This window comes from Cydia strobilella, chromosome 8 (genome assembly GCF_947568885.1).
Source record: "Cydia strobilella chromosome 8, ilCydStro3.1, whole genome shotgun sequence".
Classification (NCBI taxonomy): Eukaryota; Metazoa; Arthropoda; class Insecta; order Lepidoptera; family Tortricidae; genus Cydia; species Cydia strobilella.
The window spans coordinates 18972998-18982039 of NC_086048.1; the positions used below are offsets into that span (position 1 = coordinate 18972998).

General features: G+C 36.8%; 2 non-coding genes across 2 annotated transcripts; one reads left to right on the plus strand and one right to left on the minus strand.

Moving 5' to 3' along the window:
* Positions 1 to 5583: 5583 nt before the first annotated feature.
* On the minus strand, positions 5584 to 5702 carry LOC134743811 (5S ribosomal RNA). Its single transcript, XR_010128041.1, has one exon. It is a non-coding gene; the product is annotated as a 5S ribosomal RNA (ribosomal RNA).
* Positions 5703 to 6713: 1011 nt separating this feature from the next.
* LOC134743818 (5S ribosomal RNA) lies at positions 6714 to 6832 on the plus strand. The gene has a single exon (XR_010128048.1). It is a non-coding gene; the product is annotated as a 5S ribosomal RNA (ribosomal RNA).
* Positions 6833 to 9042: the final 2210 nt, after the last annotated feature.

Genomic DNA, 9042 nt, shown 5'->3' on the forward strand with positions numbered 1-9042 from the left:
GCTATACTTAAGCGTAACACACGCACCTTGATTTGCAAAAGTTGCAGACGGAGACGTGGAAAAAAAAAAACATTTATTGCAGACTAAAAGGTCCATACATGGTTAGCAAACATTACAATCTTATTACTAGTGTTAGTAGCGCATAAAAACTAAAACTAAAAACTAAAACTAAAAACTAGACGGCGAGTGCATGCAGCCCCTGCCAACGGTTGAGCATGGGGCCAAAATAGAACCAGTACGTGAGTACTACGAAGAAGAAAGAAATTCGTAAATATACACAAGTTGTTTAAAGAGAAGAAAGCTTTGGAGCTTTTATCCTTGTATTTTCCTGGCTTATAAAGGTGTCTTTAACACCTGCTTATGGGCACAATACTGATACCTTATCCAAATCATCGCAGCTCCTGGCACCAACGTCAGAGGATGTCGTATCAGTGCCGGTCAACTAGGTGGTAATAGGGCCAGTCGTTATTCCCAATTGATTCTATAGCTTTTCTATGAGCTATGTACGTAACGACCAGGACTCAAAGAACCCTCGTATCTCCTCTGTTGCATACAAACTAGGAGTAAATTCAAGCTGGTGGTATACAGTTTCAATTGATGAAGTAACGAGTTATTTTATAGTTAGGATTGTGTGCCAATGGGGCAGGGCATGTTTCAATATTAATTTGGTAGGTTTCGTTCGATGTGAGATTTCAATTCATTTGACACGATTGAAAAATAAGGGTCATGGATGAGATTGTTTTGATGGTTGTACGTAAGCAATTTGTATACTGCAATTTGTATGGGAACTGCACGGCTCCTGCACGCAAACTGTAACGTCGGCGTGTATTTCAAGTTGCAGTCGGGTTGCAGTCCGTCTTCTGTACCGGCCCTAAGAGTGGTCAGTACCTTTTATTTTTGACCCAGCGGAAATCCGCTATAGATCCCACCTGGCCCGGGAGAAGCCGAGTGGGTATGTCCGACTCACACGGACTAAAACCCCTGGAGGGTTCCACCGCTCGCTTTTGGACGGGGTTTCGGGAACGCGGCCGCCAACTTCCGATAGTGGTCAGTACCTACGGTAGGGCAAACCTACCTACGGTAATTCGGTGATACTGCGTTGTTATCTTGCGCTAAACTCACAATGGTGAAAAGTAAGCAATTAAATAGCTGCCAACCCGATTGCAAGCATTAAAACTAGCAGCTGTCATCGATTTTATGGCTTGCATTTTCTCATGGTGAGATCTGTGTAAGATAATAAAGCAGTATCACCGAATTACCAAGTATCACCGATAAGCCAAGGGTTTGCCCTACCCTATATTTTTATTAATTTCGACTTACGCTTGCTTACTAACTGTCGGATGTTAATATTGTTAATACAGCCACATTGTATTTGATTGGCAATAAGAATCCAATTTCTTGCGATTGAGGATACCTAGGTCTATAAAGTCTTCCCTGCTGGATAAAAAAACGACGACCGGGTTGGCCTAGTGGGTAGTGACCCTGCCTGTGAAGCCGATGGTCCTGGGTTCGAATCCCGGTAAGGGCATTTATTTGTGTGATGAGCACAGATATTTGTTCCTGAGTCATGGGTGTTTTCTATGTATTTAAGTATTTATATATTATATATATCGTTCTGAGTACCCATAACACAAGCCTCCTTAGGCTTACCGTGGGACTTAGTCAATCTGTGTAAGAATGTGCTATAATATTTATTTATAAAAAAAAATGAAGTTTCTTGGTAGCACTGGGATAGAATTCGCTCCGTCGTCTGTATTCCCTGGCAAGTAGGATCTAGATTTTTCAAAGCACGAGTGAGGAACCACGTAAGACTCATCTTAGACTCTTAATTATTTGCCATCAGGTGCGAATAGAGTGAATCAAACATCGTGTACCACCTAATTACAAAAGATACAGAAGGCCTACGGCAAAAACTAAAATCGAAATTGCGTTCAGTCTTATCATTTTTTGCACATTCGATGGAGTGGCCAATAAACGACACGACCACGACTAAAGTGACGAAAAACCGTGTCACATAAACTTTACAGTATACAGCAAGCAGACTATATTTTATAACGCATATAAATTACGTACAATAGTGTAATATTTATTACACTTACATCAAAGGTACGTCCGTGTTGCAAATGCAAATAATTCTTTAAACGATACGTCTTTCAAAGAGTGATAAAAGCATTAACAAATAAGTAACTGTAGGACCTTTTGGAACCAAACTAAGTACACGTTTAACTTGCAATAATTCACACTATTATTGCATAAATTTACGACGTGCATAAAACGCTTACTAGTTATTTATTAATAACGCTACGTTTTATTGCTTTTGCATATTAATTTATTATTGTAGATGTCCATTGTGTTAAATTAAGCGAGATATCTTTATTATCAGTGATATAAATATTATGGACATGTATAATATAACTGTGAATTCCTGGTGGCAAATATTATATATTCGTATAATAATCATAATCATAATATCGTTTATTGCACCATGGTAAAAAGTTGTTACAAAAAAATACAGAGTATATAAGTATCACATGGACCCCAGAAGGGTGTTGCAAACATTTTCTTAAGCTAAGTTACTTACGTACTAACTTTGGAACATTAACAAGCCTTATAATAGCGGTATATCAAAATTATATTAATTACTTATGAAAAATATCATCTAGGAATTCTGTGGCTGAGTAGTATGCTTTTTCTGCAAGGAATGATTTCAACTTTTTTTCGTATGTCGCGTCTCTTTCCTCTGCTTTTATATGGTTTGGGATGTGATTATAATATTTTACTGCTGCATAATGAGGGCTTTTCCGATATATTTCTAGATTTGGGACAGGTTGCTCAAGCTTATATTTTAGTCTTTTGTTTGGTAGCTCTCTGAATAAGTTAATATTTTCCCTTACATACATGCCCAATTCAAAAATATATATAGATGGTAGAGTATTGTATTCAGAGTATGGTATTCAAAAATATCACTTATTTGCGGCGTTAGCGGTGGAGACTCTGGGACCTTGGGGTCAGGAGGCACTGAGTTTATTTAAAGATTTGAAGAAGATGCTCCTAGACACCACCAGAGATCCTAGGGCTGGCTCATTCCTTGGCCAAAGGATCGGAATTGCCATTCAGCGGGGGAATGTAGCCAGCATTATTGGCACCCTTCCGCAGGGTTCAGATCTGGGGGACTTTTGTAGTAAGTTTTAATTTAGTTGTAATTTTTTTTATAAGGTTTTAGTTTTATGTTAATTTTAAGATTATTAGTTATTGTATTTTACATGTAATTTGCCCATGAATTATTATTACCAATAAAATGAAAATTGAAAAATAAATTTGAAATTATTGCAATATCAATGCGTCGATATTATTATATTATTATCAAGTCGCTAGCTGGATTTAAAAAGTTCGGATGCGGCTTCAAGAGGTCTATTCAGACAGTAATAAAATGCTTGTTATCATTTGTAATGGATATGATATGTCAGCTGTTAAAAGTGACATTTATTCACCCAGAAACCCATCCGTGACAAACTGCCAGAAGAACGCTAGTAAGCTCATGAGCTCTTATATATTTGAAGTGCTAAAAAACCGGCCAAGTGCTAGTCGGACTCACACACGAAGGGTTCCGTACCATTAACTATAAAAACGGTCACCCATCCAAGTACTGACCCCGCCCGACGTTGCTTAACTTCGGTCAAAAATCACGTTTGTTGTTGTGGGAGCCCCACTTAAATCTCAATTTTATTCTGTTTTTAGTATTTGTTGTTACAGCGGCAATCGAAATACATCATCTGTGAAAATTTCAGCTGTCTAACTATCACAGATCACGAGGACAGACGGACAGACGGACAGACGGACGGACAGACGGACAGCGGGGTCTTAGAAATAGGGTCCTTTGGGTACGGAACCCTAAAAAAGGAGCAGAGTATTTAAGAATAGAGCAGAGTATTTAAGAGGAAATGAATCTCTAAAAATATATTTTTTGTATGGACAGATACGTTACCTACAGGCAATTTATCTTTATAATTTAATATAGGTTACCTATCTAAAATAAAATTATATTAAAACATGTTGATGACTTATACAAATCTACTATCTTGTTCTGAAAGAAGTTAATATCAATAGAAGGGTCCATTCGTCTTTGGACCCACCATTAGTCCGTCGCGAGGAAATTAAATTTTAAACTGTCACCGCGCCCTGCCACTGTCAAACTTTTTCTATTAACTTTTTCATTATGATTTGACAGGACATTCATAAAGCTGGGACGTTGATGAATGAACTGTTTTTTGGATAAAAGGCGTATGTCTTAATTTAGTACCTACCTACTAAAATGTTTATGCCCGATAGCACAATCGGAATATATAGGAGAAACCTCGAAATTTCTTCGACAGTCATGAAATTTGGTACATATGTTAATTAAAGGTCCCTTTTTCATGTCCACACCATTTGACATTTAGGGACGTCGAGCACCCGCAGCCATGTTGGAAAATGTGTGCCTTACGGGAAAATTTGAATTATTATTATAACCTACCAAATTTAATGACTGGCCAAGAGATTTCGAGGTTTGTCCTATTCTGATTGTGCTACGAGTAAAAGTTGGTTTGGCGTCTTGGACAATCGATCGCATATTATATTTAGGTATCTCTAATATCTCTACGACTACTTTGATTCAGTCTTTGAATATTTAGGTACGGTCGAAGTCATAAATATGTTTGCACTTATGCACCGAATCCCTTTGTAATAAGGCGAAAAATGTAAACATATCTTTGACGTCGTCTGTACTATCCGGACGTCATAAAAGCGGCATTTTTTTGAAGAATCGCATTTTTTCGTGCATGATGTGAAATAATTTACTTTAAATACAGGCATGAGGCAACATCCCCATTCAACGCCTGGCGCTCGCTTACATCTGCTTCTTTTACAATTTGTGTAAATCTAAAGTTACCTACAGTTTTCTTAGTCTTCAGTTTACACTTGCCATGTCTCTTTGGCAATCAACCTGTAATAAAACAATCTAACATCAAACTAAACTCAAACGAAACCTTTCTACCACCTGGGCATTTAATTTCCACTCCGCAACCTTTTGCATAACATCGCCGCGAAACAAAGGCACACACCTAATACAAAAAGACTTAAGTAGTACGAAATTGCTTGGCGGTTAAGCCCTTTTATACCGGCATATAGGGAAATAACAATATGTCAGCCGCAGGCGCGTAATTTCGACGACAGGTTAAGATGGAGGTTTATATTGAGTTTCTTAGGAAGCGTGAAGTGAGATCTTTCAGATAGGTTTTTCAGATACTTGTTTCAAATGCTTGCTGTACAAATTATTGCCGGCAAAACAATTGTTTATGTTAAAACTTATGAGTATAGCTGAAATTCAATACACCCGTAAAGCGTCTTAACCCTTAAATGCATAATGATGTATATATGCATCGTATATTTGATGGTCCGTGGCTCAATATGCAGCTATCCAAAATCACATTTATTACTTTTATACAGCATGACACATCTATTTCAATTTATTAAAAAGTTATACAAAAAATCATGCATTTAAGGGTTAACGAGTCAAATCGGTTAAACAATAAAAATAAAACAAAAAGCCAACGACACGAGGTGTTCCCAGGCGGTCACCCATCCAAGTACTGACCTCGCCCGACGTTGCTTAACTTCGGTGATCGGACGAGAACCGGTGTATTCAACGTGGTATGGACGTTGGCGACTGCTGTTCTGAAATTAGTATACAGTAGCGTGAATTTGAAAATCAGTGACGTCAACGTTTTAATAATGCAAAATTGTTTCCTAAATACATGATTCAGTCCTACGTAATGAGCATAAAAAATCAAAATATTGGGCTATTTCGGGGTTTTTAAAAATTACCCGTTTCGAGCCCTGATACTAATCATATCGGGCATATAAAAACTGTGATCAGTCATGTAATAAAATAAAAGTTGTTAATAACTATGTATAAAGTTTTATATTCCTATAACATTTTTCCTCCGCGGAGGCCGGGCTTACAAAAACAAATAGCATAAAGCTAGTAATAAAATCCGATCTAGCCGATAGTAAACGGGTGTTAGTTAATACCGTTAATTATGTAATTTATGCGCCGTTAAACGGTTAAATATGGGTGCTGTTTTGACTGCACGGAGTCGTAAAAATTGGGGAACGAGTGTGGATGTTCTGTAAACTGTTGATGATACAAGCTGCAATTAGAAGAAAACATTTTTGGTTCGTGAAAATAGAGTAAGAACTTAAAAATTAACTGACTCTACATATTTAACACGATATATTATTAAATCAAACTATGGAAACGGATTATATAGCGTATAATGAATTTAAAATACATCCCGACCTTTCAAACCCTATACAGCATTCGTCACCCGTTGACACTACGCCCAAAAAAACCCCAAAAGCGCGTTGTAAAGGGTCCGAAACGTCGGGATGTATTTTTTTTAATTATTATACGCGATATAATTCGTTTCCACAATTTTATTTCATGAGTAACTATCGCGGTAACCGAAGACAATATTTTAACACCATATTGTTTTGACACGTGTCGAATTTACTACATATTTTCAATAGCTTACCAAATATGGACACATGTCATATTATCGTATCAGCTTATCATTATCACTAATATCATTTCTTGTTGTTCGTAGTACTCGAAGCCACGTGACGTCAGTGATAACAAAATTACACTAGTGTTGTCAAATTTCAGCTATCATGTCGCCAACGTCCATACCACGTTGAATACACCGGTTCTCGTCCGATCACCGAAGTTAAGCAACGTCGGGCGAGGTCAGTACTTGGATGGGTGACCGCCTGGGAACACCTCGTGTCGTTGGCTTTTTGTCATTTTTATTTATTTATTTATTCGTCATATTATCAGGAACGGTCTCTGTAAATGTAATTGAAATACAAAAAAAATATTATGAAAAATTGTTAATGAAATTAAATCGAGGTATTCTCGCAGGCAGCTACGTCGTATTTTTTATTCAATTTCCTATCGGATTTTTTAAAATATAAAATAATAATAGTGTAAATAGTAAATAATATACGAATATTTTGTGTATGTTTATTAAAACAACATAATGAACCTAAATAATTGTTTATGTGGTATTGGCAATTGTCTAAACATTACGAAATCAAGAAAAAAATCAGGCGTTTTGTTACACATTTAATACATTCTTTCTCATAGCTTTAAGGAAAAAATATTCCGGATCCATGAAAATAAACCTTAATAATTATTTCAATTAAAAACAAGCAACATTAACAAAACCATCCTGTTTTCACACAATAAAATTATCCCTTGTTAAAGTAAACAAAATAAACGGGCGAATTTACGAGTGTATTTGGGAAAAAAAACAGGCAATACAGCCAAGTAAATATACGGCGGGGGGCGATAAAGTCGCCTTTAATACAATTACTTGGGGATATATAGGTGTTTATTTTGTAGCAAATGTTGCTCTGTCGGCAACGGTGTAAGATACAGATGAGAGCGGATTTTTCATGTTATTTGTTAATACTCTAAATATACATAAGTTTAAAAACATGAAATAAAACTATGAAAACGGATTATATCGCGTATATTAATTTATAATACATAACATACATAAGTTTATATACATAAGTTTGTTTTAAAAGCCATTATAGTATCTACAAATATAACCTCCTGAGACCCAGATGCACTAGTTTTGCAATTTCAATATTTGAATGTTCAAAATAGGTTGACAATATGTACAAAAAATTACGCAGGGTCTCAGGAGGATATATCAAAAGCAATATGTTCCCGCAATTTAGGTAATTCTGCAATATATATATAAATGCCTAATGCGCTGAGAAACTAATTTAATTAGATTAATTTTAATAAAAAACTTCTGTGAGACAATCTGATTGTATTATTAATTTGAAGATTTATTAAGATTTATCTTAATACCTATATTTTCTTGTTTCGTGTACTAAGTATATATTGGAAACCGTGATCTCTCATCAATTAAACCTTTGAAACATAACCGTACATCAGCGTTATTTGCGACGTCATCAGCGTCATTCTGCTAGGATGACAACCCACACTAACAAATCTATGCGGCACTTGTCTTTTACTAATTGTTATTGTCTGCGCCAACTCAGGAAGGTGACAACTGAGTAATGTAATTATATAGGGACTCTTGCTCCTTGTTACGTTTTAAGAAGATAAAAATTGTACCCTTAATTTCTGAGGCCCACTTTACCTTCGATACGGCCTTCAAACTTTCAAGAAAAGAGCGTACTCCCATCTTAAAGTTGGCAGCAATGTTGCGCTGCAATACTTCAGCAATAACACTGGTGTAATCTGAATCTGAATGGTACCGTTAACTATGATGTTGAAAGCACAATTTTACCTGCAAATCATTGAGTACACCAAGCTAAATCAACAATCACATAATACTTTGCAGACATATGTCACTTCACATCCACAAAAATATCCCAGTTCAGACAGTATACAACACGTAGGTGTAATTTGTCACTCCCGTCGCAGGCAGGTGTCACGGCCGGGACAGATCACGGAGGTGAGGATGCAAAGCTCCGGTAACAAGCGTCTTAGACGGCTTGATAGTATGAAGGCGGCTTTTTATATACTAGTTGTGCCATGCTTCAACATGGAGGTGTAATGTCACTCCCGTAGCCAGGAGTCACGACCACGACAGATCACGGAGGTGAGGATGCAAAGACCCGGTAACAAGCGGGTCCCGTTTTTACCCTTTGGGTACGGAACCCTAAAAAGTAATAATTTTAGTATAACGACTGCTTTATGCCCAGACCAATTTGTGTTAATGTTTGTTTGTCTGTCTGTTTATTACCTTTTCACGCTTAAACCTCTGAACCGATTTAGGTGGAATTTGGTATGGAGATAGATTGGGTCCCAGGATATAGGACGTTAGTTTTTATCACAGCGTCATTCTACACACATGAAACCGCTAGCAGAAGCTAATCTGTTGTAAATTTATTTGTTTAAACTTTATTGCACAAAAGAACAATGTACAAAAGGCGAACTTAATGCCATGAGGCATTCTCTAC